This window comes from Andrena cerasifolii, chromosome 6, assembly GCF_050908995.1.
Source record: "Andrena cerasifolii isolate SP2316 chromosome 6, iyAndCera1_principal, whole genome shotgun sequence".
In the NCBI taxonomy this organism is placed as follows: Eukaryota; Metazoa; Arthropoda; class Insecta; order Hymenoptera; family Andrenidae; genus Andrena; species Andrena cerasifolii.
The window spans coordinates 2,817,378-2,840,325 of record NC_135123.1 but is presented as its reverse complement, the minus strand read 5'-3'; positions in this window follow the sequence as shown (position 1 = coordinate 2,840,325).

Below are 22,948 nucleotides of genomic sequence, written 5' to 3'. Positions count from 1 at the left end.
GTGACGGTTTGAAAAATTAAGCTCTTTTTAAAGTTTTTTTTCTCCGTAGATACAATATATAATGCAATAAATCTTTTTGGTATTTATTAATCTACTCTTATATTATACAACACAATTTAAAAGATTGTTTTTTAATATGCTTTAAAACTTTAAACGCGATTATCTCAAAACGACATTTTTTCAACTGGTGCAGCTGATTGCAAAGAAACTATTTGACCAATCAGTCTGAAATTTGTACACGTTATTCGGCACATAAGTGGCTATGGCCGGAACTACGGAAACCTTTTTTGATTAACAATTTCATACTTTTTACAACGCAAAATGCTTGAAAATTCGCCGTATTTCGACACTTAAAATTCAAACGTCCGCCATTTTGTTAATTTTTTATCAGTAAATATAATCCTAGTCCCGGCCATAGCCACTGATGTGCTGAATAACGTGTAAAATTTTCAGACTGATTGGTCAAATAGTTTTTTGCAATCACCTGCAACAGTTGAAAAAAATGTCATTTTGAGATAATCGGATTTAAAGTTTCAAAAAAAGGTAAAAATAAATTCTTTTAAATTTGTTGTTTAATATAAGAGTACATTAATAAATACCAAAAAGATTCATTGCATTATATGTTGTATCTACGAAAAAAAAAATCTTTAAAAAAATCTTAATTTTTCAAACCGTCACAGTGGACTCACCCCTTAAGCGTTTATAGCTCAGAGCAACGTTAACCGATTTTGATGAAATTTTAGGCATGAATACAACTTACTTCAATCTACAAACGGGCTTTTTGACCAATTGCAATTTATCAAAGCGACGGAACATATCATTTAGCAAACTAGTCCTTCCAGCTTCTAAAAAGAAACTCACGTCTTTTGGACCAATTCTAAAAAAGTTATGCAATTTTAAAAGTCGTAAACTCTCTTTCGTCCGCCACTGGATTTAATTTAGTTAAAAAGTTAGCGCAATCTATAATTGAGGAGTGATTTTTGAAAAGGGCATATTTCTATTTCTGACCTTGAAGCAAATTTCGATGGCACCGCCTTAATAATATTGAATTACATCCCCCGGTGGCACAAAACACTAGGAAATACCTTCGATTTATTTTTTGAAGAATTGAAGAGAAAACAAATGGTTCATACAAAAGGTTTTGTCTCCAAACCTTTTTTTTTCTTAAATAACTATTAAAACAATGTCGTTAAATTTAAAGTATTACCGCTGTCGGGTGGAAGAATAAAATGTACGTGTACTAATAAAAAAAAAAAATTACTGTTTATTGCGGTTATTAAATATGTTTTCTACGTGGAAATGTGCCCTTTTGTAAAATCACTTCTGAATTATTAAAATTAATTACTTTCCTGGAATAATTTTTTACCAAATACAATATTCACGTGTTGATGGAACAATTCTATTGTTAACATGCACCGAACCGCACGCTACTTTTATTTAAGACTGCTGAAAACGTATCGTGACACTTATCTTATGAACACTAATATTAAGAATTACAAGCACGTCTTCTCTCCGTTCCAAAATTCCAACACAAACACTCTGCAAGCATTTTATTAAACTATACGGTAAGTGCTAATTGCTTTCATTCATGCACAAGTATAAGACAGTATAAGGTACTCGTATTTTTTATTTTCATTATATGTTCTACAACTTTATTGATTTATAACGTGGAACGCTGAGAGATGTTGAAACCCCGAACTGCTAAGCCGGCAGTTATGGGTAGACAAAAAGAAAATGAAGTACCATTCAGTTTGTGAGAAGCAGAGTTTGTTAATAACATCAGAAATTTGTTAGCGTGGAACTAAACTGCAACTGATAAAATGGATTTTCAACGAAAATTTGAAGTTACTCGAATGACGATAAAAAAAGGGGAAAAAGATAATTCGTGTGAATGGTATTGATATATTGTAGTATTCATAGTAGACAAAAATCTTTGGAGTTATAACGAATACATAATTGCAGTCCCTTTGCCACTCTTTGGCTAGCTTATTTCTTTAGACACCTTAAAAAAATCTCATCTTGTCAACCATAACATTAATACAGTTCTTAAGGGGGAACAATACCTTGAAGCCCGGAAAAAAGTACAATTTTTGGGGATTTTTTGTTAGATATCCATACTTCGTAGGAAAGTCATTGATATGGGGTTTAAATGTGCATGTAGTGGGCAGTATTTCAGAATTTTTGTGTGACAAAATATACAGTGTTAATCAAGTTATAGAGGTCGCCGTAGAGCGCGCCGCGTCGAACACGTTCTGATGGTTTCCCACTTTATTCACGTCGCGTTCATCTGAGAAAAAGAAGGAGAGCATTTTTTCAATGTATATTAATATAGTTACAGTTAAGCGTACGGAAATTTAATTACAATAACTTTTGGAGAAATGGCGGAGCTTAAAGGGGAAAGTTCTAAAATTTCGAGTCAGTTTAAGGAAACAATCAAAATATTTTGGGGTGGAAAAAATAGTAGAAATAATTTATTTTTAATTCCCGTACGCTTAACTGTAACTGTATTAATATAGATTGAAAAAATGCTCTCATTTTTTTTCTCAGATGAACGCGACGCGAATAAAGTGGGAAACCATCAAATCGTGTCCGACGCGTCGCAATTTAACGGCGACCTCTATAACTTGATTAAAACTGTATATTTTGTCACACAAAAATTCTAAAATACTGTCCACTACATGCACATTTAAACCCCATATCAATGACTTTCCTACGAAGTATGGATATCCAACCAAAAATTTTTAAAAAATTGCACTTTTTTCCGGGCTTCGAGGTGTTGTTCCCCCTTAAGGAAGCACTTAATTATTTTAGTGGTAATTAATAAAAATCCTCAAAGATAGGTAAACATTGTCGCGTGATTTCCTTAAATAATCAGAGATGTATGTTTTTATTTCTAAAAAACCATACCTTTCGGAAAACCTCCGCATTTTATACAATAACACAGTTGGACAGTTTTCTGGACTTGTAACATTCAATAGCTGTTTCTTGTAGGTTTTCGTTTCCTGAAAACGAATCCGCAAACCGTTTGTCGCTATCACCCTCAGTTTTTGAGAAATTCGATTTTGAAAAAAAACTGCAAATTTTCAACTTTGAACATTTTTTGTGTCGAAACGGTAATACTTATTCGGTTGCTTGTTGAGCCAAATTATTCTATGAACCCTCCTGAATACAAAGATATAAGTTATTATTGCGTTATGAACATTTAAGTATGTTTAAGCATTGATCGAAAGTAAAAAGAAACCCAAAATGCACCCATTTTTGAAGATATCTTTCAATTTATTTCCAAAACTAAGGGTCTAGGAGGAAATCTGACTTTTCCACGAGATGCAGCAGACATTTTTCCATCGGAAAGCATCAACAGAAGTTAAAAGTCACGTTTTGTTTTCAACACAGAAGCGAAATAGTTTGGCAAAACGCGCGGCGCCGACAATGGTAGTCAACGGCGCACGTTTTGCCAAACTATTTCGTTTCTGTGTTGAAAACAAAACGTGACTTTCCACTTCTGTTGGTGGTTTCCGAAAGAAAATTTTCTACTGCATCGCATGGAGTAGTTAAATTTTCGCCTAGACCTTTAGTTTTTAAAATATATAGCAAAATATATGCAAAAATTCGTGCATTTCGGGTGTCCTTTTTCCTTTCATGGTTGTTTAAACATATTTAAATGTTCATAATTGAATAATAACTTATATCGTTGTGTTCGTTAGGGTTTATAGAATAAATGGACAGACCATGCAACCGAATAACTATTATTGTTTGAACACAAAAGATGTTCAAAGTTGAAAATTTGCATTTTTTTTTCAAAATCGAATTTCTCGAAAACTGAGGGTGATGGCGACAAACGGTTTGCGGATTCGTTATCAGGGCACGAAAGCCTATAAGAAACGGTTATTGAATGTTACAAGTCCGAAAAAGTCAAATTTTGTCGAACTGTGTAATCAGAGATGTACGTTTTTATTTCTAAAAAATCATACCTTTCGGACCACCTCCGCATTTTATACAATAATTTGTATAGTATATCGTCGCTCACTTCATTGATAATGGAGTTCGAAAATAATTAAAAACTAATTCTGTAAGAAATATTGAAAAAAAACACAAAGTCTCCAACTAATGCCAACTTTATTATTACTAATATTAACCCATCGTCAAAATAAACTATTTACATTCCAAATTTGTTCACAATTCGCACATGAAAGTTGAAAGCACACGACGAAATTGTTCATAATTTTGGAATGTATCATAAATACGACAAAATCTTCAAAACGTAAGTACATAACAGCACAGTAGGTCAAGTTATTAACATTATATCAGTAGCTTGTAAAAATTTATAATAAGAACGCATTTCTTTTTGTAAACCAACGTCTCGAAGTAGCTAGTTATTTTATTGTAATCAATTCGTACATTTTTATATGATACTTTTCCTGAAGTCTCATCAAGAGTGCTCAGCAACATTTCATAATCTATGTAGCAGGTAGTTATAACTAGTGTTCCTGATTTCTCTATATTTTTAGTTTCTCGAGAAATCAGAAATGAGATCATATTTCTTGAGAATTCTCGAGAAATTGAAAAAAATATTGTAAAAATTATATTTTTCGAATAATGTTGATAATATTTATCAAAACACACAAGAAAACATTAACTAAATGATTATTCCTGTCTAAATTATACAAAACTTGTGGAAATGAAAAATAGATATTAAACATAATTGGTAAATTTATTTATTTAATACAAAATTTGTACAAAGCGAAACATTACTTTTTGGTTTTAAATTTTATTTTTTGTGGCAAAATCTATTACTGTTATATTTTCACGTTAAATGAAAAAAAATGCGTCTTTTAAACCTTTTGGAAGAAATTCTGGATCATGCAAAAATTGTATACGGGAGACAATAGACTTATCTCCTCTTTTCTATATTTCTTCTTTAATAGCCACAAGGAACTCATTAGGTACTTAATTCAGTATACAATTTTTCTAAATTTTTAAATAATAATTTTAGAGCACCTTCAGCAGTTAATAATATCGAATCTTCAGTACTGTGATTTTCTATTCGAATTCATATAGGTTCTAATGTTATTAATAAGATGTTTCATAAATTGTAGATGTGGTTATACGTTCACGATTAACTAGTAATATATTCATTTACGAAAATAAATCAGATTTATAATATTTTTCCTAGACTTAAGTAAGTCTAGGAAAAATATTATAAATAAGTCTAGGAAAAATATTATAGATAAGTCTAGGAAAAATATTATAAATAAGTCTAGGAAAAATATTATAGATAAGTCTAGGAAAAATATTATAAATAAGTCTAGGAAAAATATTATAAATAAGTCTAGGAAAAATATTATAAATAAGTCTAGGAAAAATATTATAAATAAGTCTAGGAAAAATATTATAAGTAAGTCTAGGAAAAATATTATAAATAAGTCTAGGAAAAATATTATAGATAAGTCTAGGAAAAATATTATAAATAAGTCTAGGAAAAATATTATAAATAAGTCTAGGAAAAATATTATAAATAAGTCTAGGAAAAATATTATAAGTAAGTCTAGGAAAAATATTATAAATAAGTCTAGGAAAAATATTATAAATCTGATTTATTTTCGTAAATGAATGTATTACTAGTTAATCACGAACGTATAACCACATCTATAATTTATGAAACATCTTATTAATAACATTAGAACCTATATGAATTCCAATAGAAAATATTATAGTATTTCTCGAGAAATAAGAAATAAGCAATTATAAAATTTCTCGAGAAATTCTCGAGAAGGCATTCTCGAGAAGGAACACTAGTTAAAACCAACGTCCTTACATCTTTGCTCTTATTCTAAAAAATAAATAGCATGTTTGTGGGCGAGATGCAAGCTTACGCACATCATAATCTCGCAATATCTTGCGCCTTTACGGCCAGCCGCACATTGAACAATCTACAGTGGAAGTCTTTCCTCATGCATCAAACGGAACTGTTCGACCCTGCAAGGGATTTACGGATCCTCATTTTCTTTTTATTCTTATCCTCCAATTTTTCCCCATTGTACCCAAATCTTCATTTTAATTCACATCTCGTGACCTCGCATTTAAGGGAACTTCCTTTCTTACGCAGCTCAATTCATACTCAATGCTTATTGAAGTATTTCTACCATGGTAAAAATTGAATGGAAAACAATTTTATGTACGATGGTTATTATTATCTAAACAAATGTACGCGTGTATCGTTTAATGCAACCATGTAGAATAGTTATTTAAAATCTCATACAAACGTTTTCTAACAGACATTTAATTAAAACAGAATTTTTGGTTGATTATTTAAGCGGAAAATAATTTGCGTACATCTGTTTTAGTTAATTAACACAGCAACATCGTTATGAATTTGTTAGCAGTTTTTCTGTTTCTCAACCGTGTTTTCGTATTTACCAAACCTTTCCTTAAATTAGAATTTCTTGAAATGTATTCTCGATTGGAAAGTTATTAATTATTTTATAAGAAAGAACATGCAACACAATTATGGAATGTGATTTATTTTAAGAGTTCATTAGGATCTATGTCCGATATTATATTTTCAGAAGAACAGAAAAGACTCCCTAATTTTTCAAAATCAAATAGTAGATACTCAAATACATATTTATATTTTTGAGTAACACTCTTCAACTCTAATTAACTTTATCCAAAACTTTATGTTATTTTACATATTTAAAGATTTATTACAAAAAGTATGTTTGCATGGAAAATAAGGGTGGTAACATAGTGTGATAAACACATTTACACCATGGACATAGGAATATAGGGACGGAGGAATAGTTGCGACTTTAAGCGAGGGGAGTGATACGTATTTGAGAGGGGGGGGAGAACACCTACATCTGCCTAGATTTGATTGGTTGCATTATACGCATGCTCCGTACCGCTAATTATAAAAAAGTGTTTGACTACAGATTAGTACATAGAGACGTCTAATTGTAAATATATACTAACGGAGTGATTATTCACGAATATAAATTGTAAAAATAATGAAAATTGAAGAGAAATGTGCATCTATAATTATTAAAATATACGAGGTGAATATGCACTGCATATCATACTACGAGAAACGCTTCAAATATGGCTGCCACTATCCCTGCTTGCGACGCGACAAACGTTCATCCTTACGCATCACTGCGCTTGAGCGAAGCAATAGCCGATAGAAAGAAGGCGTATGTTACCTCGTCGCCCCTCCCGCAAGGAGATCACCCCCTGCAACTATTCCTACGTCTCTATATTCCTATGTCCATGATTTACACACAAATCATGTACAGTAAATACCCGTTATGAGCCCGTTTTTTCCTCCCGTTAACAGCGCGGCGACTATCCCCACCATTTCTTGGAGCCCTGCCAAAGTTCGGAGGGATTCGGCTCCACTGATGGAGGGGGAAACACCTACAGGAGTGGTGGTAATGTGCGTGACTGACGCAGGCGCAGTTCATGCACACATTACCACCGCTCCTGTAACTGTTTCCCCCTCCATCAGTGGAGCCGAATCCCTCCGAACTCTGAAGCCTGCGGACGAAAGTGAGAGAACCCGACAACGAGCGAGAGGACACGAAAGAGTCGACACAACCACTGGCCGCGCGGAATCATGTCCGTAACCCACCGTGAGCCCATCGCCAGCCCCGTTCGTCGGGCTCATAGCGGGGATTTACTGTATATGTAGAACAGTAGATGTCATCTGTAGTGTTTCAAACTTGTTTGAAAATAGCTAGATTCTATAATCGTATAGACGTTGAGGACTGTTTCATATCATATTAAAAAAATAATTAATACATCTATCTTGGAGGGGATGAAATGTCTAAATAAAGAATATAAATACATTTTTTAAACTTATTTTACAAGATTCAAAATTTGCTTTTAATTTATGTTTTAGTATGTCTATCTGATATTATAGCGTAAATAATTAAATTACAGTATCCGCGATTAAATAATTTATTTTATACAGAAAACAGGACTGTGGAACTGATCGACATTCGACATTTATGTACATTTCTTTCAAGAGGGGACAGGAGTCCGGTACTGAACGCGACCACGATGTGCACTTGTCATTTGTTCGCAGGATTCGTAGTAGCATTGTTTTTAGACAATTTGCCGGATTTACAGGGCCGCTCCGAACCTTCGGGCTTACCAGCGGCCGTAGCCGTGATGGAAAACACCGGTTCTCGTTAGATCACCGAAGTTAAGCATCACGGGGCGGTGTACTGGGGAAAGATGGGAGACCACCTTTCTCCCGGTGCGCTGCCGCTGCTGGGACCCGAAGGAGAGGGGAGGGAAGAATGAATGACTAATGTTCGTTGGGCAATATAAGCAAAATGCTTGAAACGCCATCCTGTGTAAAACACAGGAAAAACAAAAATACAAATACCTTCGGGCTTGGCGCGTCGCTTCGACGTGCCGCGCTCCTGGAGCATCATGTTCAAAGCGCAAGAGCGTCCGCTCCAAGCAGAGTTCGGTGGGATTCGGCTTCACTGATGGAGGGGGAAACACCTGCAGGAGCGGTGGTAATGTGTGCATGAACTGCGCCTGCGTCAGTCACGCACGCATTACCACCGCTCCTGTAGGTGTTTCCCCCTCCATCAGTGGAGCCGAATCCCTCCGAACTCTGGCTCCAAGGGTCTAGCCGGGTAAGCATAGGGAAAACGACCCCAGCACCAATTTTAGTATTTGTGTGTTCCAAATAATGCACTTTGCCTTAAGGGGTTAGGCCACCTTGGACGGAGCAAAATTGCAGTCACTTTCGCCATTTTTTTTAGGAAGATAATGAAATAAACAGGAAATTTAATATTAAGCCTGTTATTGTACAACTGTCGCCGGAAAAAATCGTATTTTTTTTCCTACAAAATGGCGGCGGTAGAGCCGTGACACCCATGATTTTGAGGAGCGACGTTTTCCACGGTGTTCAATCTCACGGCTATACCGTTTGACCTAGAACAAAAAATCAAAAAGTTTTATTTTCTACATGCCTAAATCTAGTGAAGTACGTAGGGAAATCCAGAAATATTAATTTGTCTCGAAATGGTGACCATGGGGAGAAAAAGTGCAGGTTTTATTTTTATAAAAGTGTCAATTGCAAAGAATATATTCAAGATATCGCAAAACCGCTATGTACTTCTCTAGATTTAGTCATGTAGAAAATAAAACTTTTTGGTTTTTTGTTCTAGGTCAAACGGTATAGCCATGAGATTTAACACCGTGGAAAACGTCGCTCCTCAAGATCTTGCGAATTACGGCTCTACCGTCGCCATTTTGTAGGAAAAAAAATATGATTTTTTTCGGCGGGAGTTGTACAATAACAGGCTTCATATTAAATTTTCTGCTTATTTCATTATCTTCCCCCAAAAAAATGCCGAAAATGACTGCAATTTTGCTCCGTCCAAGGTGGCCTAACCCCTTAATAAAACCACTGAGAGAATTTTCAGATCTCTACCCCCTCTCGTTAGGGTGATATGGGGATAACAACCCTAAACTTTACTATTTTTTTTCTCAGCAACTACTTAATATATTTGAATTATTCAAAATGCAGGTAGTAGGTACTTTTTAGCTCTACCACATATATTTTTTCGAAGTTGCAGATCAATTGTTAAGGGTATAAATAAAGAAAATAATTTTTTGGGGGTTGTTTTTGCAAACAACCCCACGAGTGACACCAATGAAAAAAATCAATAGTAAAGCATTACTACTTAGGTATTATCTGTATAAGTTGCAGAGGGGTCGGATTGGTGCAACATATAAAAAAAAAATAAACCTATTTAAAACCTCTTGGCAGATTGTAATAAATGGGCCGGCCGAATAGGGAGGCCAAATAATCGTGCATGTTTAAGATTTTTTTAGGAAAGCTTAGGAAAATGTCTATTCATAAATGTCATTACGTTGTAAAAATTACATATTTAACAAGTTTCGGCAATTATTATTCAAGCTGTTTGCGATGACTGCCGCTGCCTGAAAATGGATCATCTGAAATAAAAAATTCGTACATTTATAGATAATATGTTGTATATTTTAGAAAAAAAACGTGTTTAAAGTTTTGTGCGTAGTTTGCACCTTAATAAAAAAGTAATTTTTTAACTTACACGTTATCGACTTCTGGTTCTAGTCTTCGTTCTAGTCTTCAATAACAGCAGTTATGTTGGTTACATCAAATAATTCGGTTAATATTTCCGCTGGATTAATAATAATTTTATTTTTGTGACGCCCATATGCTGAATAATACATTATGGCAGCAACATGGAAACAGCATCCCACAGTCCTATTAGAGACTTTACACGTACAGTGAGAAAAACTGTCCGTCTAAAGCCAGCTGTTTTCATCGTCAAAATCGCGAAATCGTGAACAGCTCAGCAAACACATTTAAGGGGGTATTCTACCCAAAAATTATAATTTTTTTTTTGTTTGATTTTCAAATATTTTAGGGTTTCGAAAATATGTCTTTAAAATATTAAGATGAAATTCGAAAAACTCCCAGAGTTATAGGGGCTTAAGGCCGCAGCGTGGCGGGCAGTCTTCCCTCGACCCTTGTATCTAAAGAGGCTATGACTGCCAGCAGAGAAGAGAGAGCTGCCCAACACGATTTTTTTTAGGCTGAGGAAGGTTTCCTCTACGGTCCTGGTATACCAGATTAGGGATAAGTTGCAGAAATTAGTTGTTATCTGCCGCAACTTCAGTCGTATAGGTCGTACTGCATGAAAAACTTTAAACGCGTTTTTCTCGAAACAATTTTTTTAAATCGGGCGCACATTTTTCTCAAAAACTACTGGACCGATTGAGCTAAAATTTGACACACATTCAAAGTGAATGTGTACCTATAGCCGAGACTAGAATTATATCAATAGTTTTAATACAACCTCCCCCACACCTTGTTTTAGTTCAAGAAAAGTCGAAAAAATCAAATATAAATTTTTAAACAGCTGCGAATTCGGTAACAATGTCCGGACTTGGTTACATCTAGTTCGGGCGATAACTACACTCATATAGATTAAAGAAATCTTTGGTACTTTCGTTTCAGATGACTAGGACGACCGCAAAACGTGCGCCCGATGGGGCGGTTTTTGATGACAAGACTTGTGCTGCGGCGTGTAACTTGTACAAATTTCAATATAATGCATTCCAAAAATTTGTGTTGATAGTTCAGACACTACTAAATATGTGTGCAAAACCCCTGCCCTGTAGGTGCGATAGGTTTTCCAGAATTAATTTCCAAATATCACCTTCAAAAACGAGTGTCTAGACTAAAATACCCCCTTAAGTATATACCTACCTAATAAGTAAACTGCGGATATTTATGCACGTAATATATGCAAATATGCCATGTCTATTTTTATCGAATTTGTTAAGGGTAGACCGACAGTTCCCAATTTCGTTATTGTAGCTCGAAGAATTTGCAAATGTGCTTTAATAAATGTTAAATTTTTGGCAACTTGTGTCTGTTGGAAAACATTCTGACCAGCTGCAATTGCAACATTATTTCCATTAAAAGTTTCAACTGCCTATTTGCAAAAATAAACTAAAGAGTGAAAATTAATAATTTCACTATTTTCGGGTGTTAAGAGAAAGAAATGGCCGAACCTCTTTAATTTTATCGAAATTGTTTATGTCAACCGGGCCATTTTAATAAATTAAAGTCTCTACTAATACAAACTTATTCTATCGCATAATATCAACATTGCTACTTATCACTAATGGCACATAACTGCTCTATAATTCATCTATCATCGCAACCAAATACAGTGAGATAGATATAAAAGAAATAGCATATGCAATATGCAAAATAATTTTTGCATATCAATATATGCATTTGCATAAACATCCGCAGTCTACTAATAAGTTTTTCAGAATGTGACCTAATATTTTTATATTTTAATTAGGTGAAATTAATAAAGTGATTAGTAACTTACAGAACGCTATATTTTATAACTTCTCTTTTGAAAAAATGATTTTCTTCATCACTCGTCACCTAGGTAAGACAAAGAAGGATGTTTTGCAACTACTTTATTCGAATTTAAGAGAATTATTCGCAGATATAAATATTTGTTATGTATTAATGAAATAAACATGTAACACTTTAACTGGGGTACCGTATATCTAAGATTTTTATAAAGTAGATTTCTGATTTTGTTTTTACAAGATACAGTAAATCGGGGAGTGATGGATCACTTTTTTTAAAGGTAAAATTTTGTCTATAATTAATTGAATAAAAAGCAGAGGGTTTTTCTTACGATTTAGTATATTAAATTAACTTACAGTAATAATGTTCAACAACAAAAAAGTTATAAAAAAATAAGCATATAAAAAATTATAACAATTGTCTAACTACCCCATACACTGTGGATGTACATATTCTTTTTTAACAAAAATATATATGTTTATATTTATTGCGATGACACTTGCATCATACTATTAGAAAATTCGGCGAATATGCAATTAATTTTCAAGCATAGAGAAATTGGATGGCTACTAGAAGATTTTTAAACCAGACTGGTTTAGAAGATTTATAATGCTTTTTGATGATTTATTTATCTTTCATTCGCCATCCTCCTGTATAATTAAAAATTAAAAACCGTTTTTTATAAAAGAGATAGGTATAACAATTAAAGTAACAGATTTGTTATTAACTTATTATAACCATAATAAAACATAATATTCAACATTATATTGGAAAAATTGGACGTAAATAAGTTGATGTAAATTATGATGTATAGTCGCCTGGAACATATGTGCACACAGTAGTATTCATTTGAATAATTTCAGGTAAAATTATATTATTTTGAATAAATGGAGGACATTTTACTCAATGTTCTTACATTATGGGGGGAATATATGCTTAATATGGACTATTTAGTAAATGGTAACGTTATAGTGAACTTGTTACTAAGTAGTAGTATAAATGGAGCGTTCACATCAATAGTCTCACTTGTTTAACAACAGTCAGCAATTAACAGCAAGCAGGAATAGAAATGAAGTTGTATTCATTATTTCTTATGTGAGATAAAATAAAAGATATTTATTAAAAGAATATAAGAAGTGAATAACAATGGAATGTGTCGTCTATCACGCCGTACATGCGACTGTTCGTTCGTCACGCTCCTTGCGAATCGCAATCACCGTTTTTTTGGCAACCGTGGCAACGCATCGCTCTACGCATTCTCTCTCTCTCACGCATTCTCTCCATCGCACACTCTCTCTCCATCAACTGATCGCCTCGCCTCGGCGACGCAAATAATTGCGCTGAAACTCTCAAACACCGCACTTATATCATAACTATTGCTACCAGCGGCCGTAGCCGTGATGGAAAACACTGGTTCTCGTTAGATCACCGAAGTTAAGCATCACGAGGCGGTGTACTGAGGAAAGATGGGAGACACCACCCTTTCTCCCGGTGTACTGCTGCTGCTGGGACCCGAAGGAGAGAGGAGGGATAACAAAAAAATGGGACTATAGTTCGTTGGGCAATATAAGCAAAAATAAGCTTGAACCGCCATCCTGCTTAATAAAACACAGGAAAAACAAAAATACAAATACAAAAACTATTGCTGGTACAATAAAATTATAGTTCGCGAAACGTCGTTGAATGCCAAAGAGAGTGAAGAAGCAAAATTTTCAAATGATGGACTTCCAAATCCAGAAATTGATAGAAAAATGAATGAATAGGTTGAAGTTATTAATAATTTGTTAAAAACCGCTGAAAATTAGTGGAAAAATATAAAGGAAGAACAGATTGAGTTACGACAAAGAAGAAGAGACGAAGATTAGTTTTATGTGTGATTTCAAACTTGTCTAACAAGAGAACACCGCGAACCCGAATTCACCGATTGGAACGCAACTTTGTGGGTTTTTAGAGTGACTCAAAACAAGAACAACGGTGTGTTTCATTTGGAACCCTATATCGCCCTTTAAGGGGGTGAAAACTAACCTAAAAGTCAAATTGGCACTTCCACTTTTTCGCGTGTAACTCTCAAAGTACAGCAGACAGAAAAAAATGTTTCAAACAATATTTTAATGGTGCAATAAGCGCTACAAACTGCCGTTAACAAATTTTTGAAAAGAGTTAAAAAAAAATATAATTGACGAAAAAAACTCTTTTCAAAATTTTGTTAACGCAAGTTTGTAGCGCTTATTGCACCATTAAACTTTTGTTTGAAACATTTTTTTCTGTCTATTGTACTTTGAGAGTTATAGGCGAAAAAGTGGAAGTACCAGGTGACTTTGAGGTTAGTTTTCACCCCCTTAAAGGGCGATAGGGCCCAAATGAAAGACACCGTTCTTCTTGTTTTGAGTCACTCTAAAAACTCACAAAGTTGCGTTCCAATCGGTGAGTCCGGGTTCGCGGTGTTCCTTTGTAAGAAAAAGATTATACAGAAACTTGGAACAGCAGCATCTATTTCGATCATAAGATGAATATCAAAACATATACCGTATAGGAAATATAGAAAAATGTAACGAAAGCCTGCGTTAAAGATATGTCGTTTTGAAAGCCAGCATCAATTTGGACGTTTGCACGTGACTTCGATTGATCAATGGCATAAATTGATTTTTTCGGATGAAATTAAAGTTTAATTTGAATGGATCGAATGATTATGTTATGGGGTGCGGTTTCCTACTTTAGAGTAGTCGACCTAATAATTGAAAAATCCTTGTAGAAAAAAAAAATTATGTTCTACGTGCCAATGGTAATACTATAGTATAGAATTTTATTTTTGGCACTTCAGTGCTTTCTACTAGGGCTGAGACTATTTGTCGTATTTTTCGGTATTCGAATATTCGAATACTTCAGTTGCTCAATTATTTGGCGAATATAATTCGAATATTCAAGTATTCGAATACTATTCGAATATTCAAGTATTCGAATACCATTCGAATATCCAAGTATTCGAATACCATTCGAATATTTAAGTATTCGAATACAATTCGAATATCCAAGTATTCGAATGTTATTCGAATATCCAAGTATTCGAATGCTATTCGAATATTTAAGTATTCGAATACTATTCGAATATTTAAGTATTCGAATGCTATTCGAATATTTAAGTATTCGAATGCTATTCGAATATTTAAGTATTCGAATACTATTCGAATATTTAAGTATTCGAATACTATTCGAATATTTTAGTATTCGAATACCATTCGAATATTTTAGTATTCGAATACCATTCGAATATTTTAGTATTCGAATACCATTCGAATATTTTAGTATTCGAATACCATTCGAATATTTAAGTATTCGAATACCATTCGAATATTTAAGTATTCGAATACTATTGGAATATTTAAGTATTCGAATACTGATATATTCGAAAATTATGCTGTGAATTATAAATCAAGTTCTTTAGGTTGATTTGTCAGGGTGAAATCTTGTAAGCTAATTTTGACCCACTTCACACCATACTATTCGAATACATCAGTATTCGAATACATCAGTAATTATACATAGAAGGGAACAAGATCCAACAAACTATTTAAATGTTCTTGAGAACGTAGGTAGTAGAAAATTCGAAGATCTTATGCAACAAGAAAATAACATTTTTCATGTGCTGTAAAATAATGATGTTGTAAATGAAACTGCATATATGTACTCCTGACTTAAACATTATTGAAAATTTATAGCGGCTGTCTGAACAAACTTACAATGATAAAAGGCAAACAAGAACATTGTTTTGCCCATACCAGTGTTACAAAGACAGCTTGGAATATCACAGGCGCATAAATATGCAATTAATGTAATGTAAATATGTAAATAATTTTTCTGTACAACTTATTTCCCTTTCGATTTTTTTAAATGATAAAGAACTAAGGGAAACATCAGCAGCACTGAAAAACAATGTATTCAGATTGTAAATGTATTTTCTTTAAGTCAAAGTTATTTCCAAATCCAAAGTTTCAAAGTCATTTAAATTTAAAATATATTTTCGTATAAGTCCTCATTTTTCATTCTATTTATACCTACATGATTTGCAAGAAATATGTGAGTGATGCAATTCAAGTGAACAGGATTATATCGGTTTCAGTCACAAATAACTTTAGTTATAACAAATGTGTATTTTTTTTAGAAAATTTAATGTAACGCACAATTTATTTTTTAGTAGACAGTCATCCCTTTTATTGAAAGCATGATTTTAAAGTGCCTTCATTCGCCTTGTGATACTTGGGGAAATCGAAGAAGTAACCGTAGAATCTTTTTGCGAAATCTTATTCCAGAAATAGCGCCTTGAAGGTTGAATTTCACATATATTATTTTTCCGACTCTGACGATCAACTTTTAAAGCATTGTTGGACTAAAAAATACGTCAAACAACAAGGAAAATATTTGAGAAGAATTAACGACTTAAGGGGGTGCACCACCCTGAGGCGTGCAAAAATGGCAAAAATGGCGTGCAAAATAAAGTTTGGGAATTTTTTCACAGATAATTTCAGAAGATATAAATGTAACTTTGAGCTATATGCTGCTATTTTTTAAAAATGAAAATACCCCAAAAAGGCAGAGTTATTGTAGGAGTAGTGTAGGATTTTTAAAAAATTATAATAATTATAGAAATAGCAGTAGTTTGAAGAGGAAAAGCGTCGTTTCGTCGATCAACGTTTAAAGTTGTCTTTTTTGGAGTTAAAAGAGCTGTTTCCTTTTCAAATTGCCACCCCTTCTATAATTATTAAAAATTTCAATACACTCTTCTTCCACAAATCAACAAGAATTTTTAATTTCCGTGCAATCGATATTCCAGCAGAAGAGGTTCCGAAATTACCGAATAACACCGCCTTTTTGCAACATTTTGACTTTTTAAAAATAGCAGGACACAGCTGAAAATTACATTTATATCTTCTGAAAAAAATTTAAACTTTCAATTAGTAATTACCAACGAAAAAAATTCCCAAACTTTACCAAAATCGAGCGGATAAAGTCTGAAAAACTGTGACCAAATGAAAAGTTCAAAATTTTATCCGCAGATAAGTGAGAAGTTAGAGAAAATAGGACGCGCTTGTTACTTTGCGTCAGCATTTAATTCCTGAGGTGTGGAAGAGAAGACGTTACAGTTGCAAACGTGTTAAGAGGAAGCTTATGCTTGGAAACGAAGGTATACGTGTTTATTGACCGCGACTCGCAGTAGTTGCGACAATTGTACCCGTTACCAGACGAATAATCGTAATATCGACAATAGAAATCGCACAAAGGGAATTAGAGACAGCTTGGCGTACAGCCGGACACGCGCATGCGTCATGCTCGACGAATCCCCGTTGGTCCATCTTTAATTACATTGATTTCCGTCTCGTCCCTGATTGGTTCTTGCCTCCACTACTGTTATACCGCCCTGCCGGGAGTTAATCGCGACAGGTAATTTTCACGCAAACACGAAAGAATCGGGATTATCCTTGCAATATCGACGGGGCCTGAATTCATCGTAGCCCTGCTAATTGCTAGGACGCGAAGTCTTTTCGCTCACTACTCTGTACTTATGAACGTCTTTTGGTCACATTTCCCAACATTTTCTTCTATCTTTACCTATATTAAGCGAAATAAAATCCAACAGTACCTGCCTAATGGTGAATTGGTTGTTCGTTGCAAAACTGTTTATAAATGAGGCAGCGAGAGTAACAACGGACTAACTCACATTTTTTTTTTCGAAATTGAGTTAGCAGTAATAACTTATTCCAATAGGCTTTACTAATCATATAAAATAGGAAAAATATTTTTTAATGTGGGTTGGTCCGTTTTCGCTCTCACTGCCTCAAATATAAGTACAACTGTGTGTCCCAACTTTTTTTTAGTCGCGATCTCCTTTTTTATATTCAAGTAACCTGCCCCTCCCCCTTCCCATATAAGATAAGGTAAAATTAATAAGGTAAAGAAAACACATTAAAAATAGGTGTTTCAGGATATAATTCTAACTTAATAATATTGAGAAAAAAAAAACACCGGTTCGAAATCACTGATCATCATATAAACTGCATTCCACTTCTTGAAATGTTAGCTTTCAAGTTAGAAGATATTTTTGAAAAATAATGAACAAGTGAAGGTCATTTTTTTACTCTAAGCGTAGGTAGATATTCAAGTTAGGAATTTTTGGAATTTGTTTCTATTAAGGTACTGTTCCCTTTCTTCTTTCATTATGTCTCGTAAGTTTTTCTGAGACGTCAAATTTCGTTAATTATTATTATAGAGTCAACATTACGCGTCCTTTCCACACCTTTTTGATACCGTAAACTGGGGTGATTTTGCCCACTTTTTTTACTCTGACTGATAAATCACCATATGATTGAATTCGCCATTGTTTTTTTTTCATTTGACATTGGAGAAATTATTGCTATCGATTACAAAACACCATATGTTCTAATTACTTCGCAATAAAATAAAATAAAATTTCTCCGAAAAGTGGGCGATGTCACCCCGGCGTGAGCAAAGTCACCCCAGTTTAGGGTGGAAACAATTTTTTGGATTTAAAAAAATATGGTATAATGTATAACCATTTGAATCGAATCATTTTGATGGATTATTTTTCTTCCATCGTGACGTTTGGTCTTACGCCCCCCCTCGTGGAACAAAAGTGCGTATCGCGTGACTAAAGTCCATCGTGCTTTTTCCCATTTGCCAATAACGAAACTCTGCGGTTATTCTTTGAATGCAAGATAACAGCTCATAATAGATAATTACTACCATATAACAGTAAACCTGAAACAAAGCTACTTACAAATGTAGTCCTAGTGTAGACGAGTTAACTCGTCATCTAGACATTTTTCTGCGTTAAGGGACGAGTTGATTCGTCGCTAAAAGGGTGTAGCTGGATAAGCATAGTGAAAAGTGCCCCCAAACCAAATTGAACTTTGTTTGCGACAATCGATAGGTTCCTCTAAGAAAACTATTTCTGCCAAGTTTCAACCCGATACCCCTACTACTAGGGTAGTTACAGGGTGAAACGTAATTTACAGTTTAAGCTCCATTACTTTTGTTCTATTGAATAGAAACTTATACAAAAAATCAGAGGCCCTCTGCCCATTGATACACGCGTCTGTGATTTTTTTCAGAATTTTCAGTGGCAAAACCGAATTTTAAAAAATTCAAAAATATTAAAAATCACGATTTCAAAGTAAAAATTTCAAATTACAATATTTATATTTTTACAGTTTTGGCGTCTTTTTATGGTCATTAATGTCTAATTTTTTCAGATTTTTCGAAAGGGTGGAACGCAGTCGCAAAAATCAAAAACTGATATTTCTTACCTTCCCGTACGCAAAGTTGTGGCATACTCGTACGACGAATATATTTTTTTCATTAAACGGGTGTTGTATGTAATTCTAAATACTTTCACATGTTTTAAATGAGTCATTTGACACTGTCAGCTTATTTGACACTCGTCAGGGTATAACCTGTAAGCTGTCAAAATTTGGAGTATATTGCATAGTGAATATACATGTGTTAATTTCTTTTTAGTTGCGTATTATGTCGACGAAAATTTTGACTGGAGAAGAAGAATCGGAAGAAAAATTTCTTTCTTACCGTTTCCGACTGATCCATGAGACAATATCACGATATCTCTGTCATGCGGGGACTGATTTTATTGAATTTGGTCTTATTCGAAAGCTTATATGCGGTTTACATCACAAAAATGCCTTTAAATTTAAAACAAAATTGCAGGCGTGATGAGATATTAATGAAATAAGTTTTAGGTTAGGTTGGATTAGCCAGGCGACGAGTAAATGATAACGGTACCGACAGTCGACATATGTGTACAGGGTGCCGAAACCAGGGCTTGAAACCGTTATTATAAAGATTTCGGTTCTTGAAAGAGTTATGCAGAACCGTTATTCGGAATAACCGTTATAACTTTTATTTTTTAGGTTCTATAACTTTTATTTTTTAGGTTCTATAACTTTTATTTTTTAGGTTCTATAACTTTTATTTTTTAGGTTCTATATAAGTTACAAAGCGGTTATAGAACCGATTCTTGGAACGATTGTACAGAATTTTAAAATAATTGAAATCACAACATATTACAGCTATAGATTACTCTGTGTAACCAAATTGTTTAAAAATTATTATAAATAAGTAAGCAAATATATATTATGTACACATTTGTACATATGTATATGTATACACTCGGCGATATGCAAGGATCACTTGTATACTTATTTATAATAATTTTTAAACAATTTGGTTACACAGAGTAATCTATAGTTGTAATATGTTGTGATTTCATTTACTGTAAAATTCTGTACAATCGTTACAAGCATCGGTTCTATAACCGCTTTGTAACTTATATAGAACCTAACAAATAAAAGTTATAGAACCTAAAAAATAAAAGTTATAGAGCTATATAGGAATCGTAACTTATACTTATATAGTCTGATATTTAGGTTCTTTATAACGGTTATTCCGAATAAAGGTTCTGCATAACTCTTTCAAGAACCGAAATCTTTATAATAACGGTTTCAAGCCCTGGTTTCGGCACCCTGTATATGTCGACTGTCGCTACCATTATCACTTACTCGTCGCCCGGCCATTCCAACCTAACCTGAAACTTATTTCCTTAATATCTCATCACGCCTGCAATATTTTCTAAATTTAAAGGCATTTTTGTGATGTAAACCGCATATAAGCTTTCGAATAAGACCAAATTCAATAAAATCGGTCCCCGCATAACAGAGATATCGTAATATTGTCTCATGGATCAGTCGGAAACGGTAAAATAGAAATTTTTCTTCCGATTCTTCTTCTCCAGTCAAAATTTTCGTCGACATAATACGAAACTAAAAAGAAACTAACACATGTTTCGTTCGTCAATCGCTATCTTCACTATGCAATATACTCCAAATTTTGACAGCTTACAGGTTATACCCTGACGAGTGTCAAATAAGGTAAGTTGTCCAAATTTGAGATGCCACGTGTTTTTACAAACATGTATCGTTGTACCATTGAATTGCAACCAAAATGCAGTCTCAAACACAAGGTAAGTTGGCCAAATTTGAATTACGTCATGTTTGCATATCATAAATATAACTCATAACCACAAATTCAAACGACTTGAAATCAGCCTGTAACCACAAATCATATCAATTCAATAGATATGCAATCAGCATATAACCACAAATCAAAACTTAGACACTAAAAAGTAAATAATAAAAAAAATCAAAAACATTTTTTTTATGTAACACGATTTTATTTAAAATGCAATAAAAACTAAAAAAATTCTCCAGGCACGTGTTGATATTCATTATTCATGTAAAAATCCAAGTGTATTTTATTATTTTACCAGATATATATACATATATATATATATATATATATATATATATATATATATATATATATATATATTATACACATAAGAAAAAATATTTTACCAGATAACATCAAATTTACTGATAATAATCAAATACACTTGGATTTTTACATGAATAATGAATATCAACACGTGCATGGAGATTTTTTTTAGTTTTTATTGCAATTTAAATAAAATCGTGTAACATTAAAAAAATGTTTTTGATTTTTTTTATTATTTACTTTTATAAAATATAACAAATATATATATATATTTGTTATATTTTATTTGTAATAGTTATACCTACTACTAAAATACACATGGGGGATCACTGTTATAAACTGAAGGCAGCGATTTTCCACCACGGTAAAATTATTGCCGATGGTCATTACACGAATATGGTAAGGGGTAAGGCCACAACGTGGGTATCCGTTGATGATTTACGAGTAGAAAAACAAGCTTGGCCACGGAATGCTAAAAATGCATACATATTTTTCTTCGAAAGGTGTTAATTGTGGTTGTTAATACAGTTCAATGTTAAATACGTTCAGCGCCATAAGCTGCTTCGCGCACCATGTACTGTACACAAAGTACTAACTACACATATAATACATACAGATCGGCAATGCGGTGCACATGGTTTCTTTTCGTAGTTGTTAAACTTACGTAGAATTTATCCTTAATTCTGTCCCGTGATAATTTGTAATTTATAATTAAAAATTATCTGAAGTCATTCCCTATGCAAATTGTCTTTGTGAAAAGAAGTGATATCCCCATAAAACTTCAATAAAGTAAAAAAATTACGCCAAGTACATGAAATCGAACAAACCACAAAAATACAAGATAATAATAAGTACAAAATAAAAAAAATATGTGAAATCAAAATGAGCTGCAAGTAGTTTATGTAAAGGTGCTTTCAGTCAAATACTTGGCCTGGCGAGGCAAAGTCAACGTGTCGATGAATAAGAATTATTTAAAAACGCAAAATAATGAAAGTGTACTCATATTGTCAGAGTTGTAAATTAACAAATTATCTGAAAGCCCGCGAGAGGGAAGGTATGGGTATTGACGATCTGAGAATACCTTGCCTCGCCAGGCCAAGTATTTGACTGAAAGCACCTTTATGTACTTGCAGCTCATTTTGATTTCACATATATTTTATTTTGTAATTATTATCATCTTCTATTTTTTTGTGGTTTATTCGATTTCATGTACTTGGAGTAATTTTTTTACTTTATTGAAATTTTTATGGGATAATCTCTTCCCGCCACCAGTATTTATTCGTGTTTAAGTGGTATTTATTTAAGGTATCCAATCTAAGTAACTCCATGATTATAGGCCTTTTCCAGGTCTGTATTTAAACAATCTATGTTTGGCCCGTACATGATTCTCTTGTCCGCAAACCTTCTCTTAATATGGTAGATTGTGGGGATATTATTCCTGTCTGTTATTCTACCTGTTTTATCAAGATATATAAAGGCTTCAGGGGGGATATTGCTTGTTAATAAGGAGTTCTTATAATATTCGTTGTTCGGATAGATTGCGCCCCTAATTAGTCACACGGAAGGCGTTCCTAGTGAGGAAATGGACCCAATTAACAGGTTAAACTAATCGTAGCCAAGGATGATTCACTTACGTTAGCTGAACAACCTAAAATAACTTATAAGCTACTTGTTTTAAAGGTT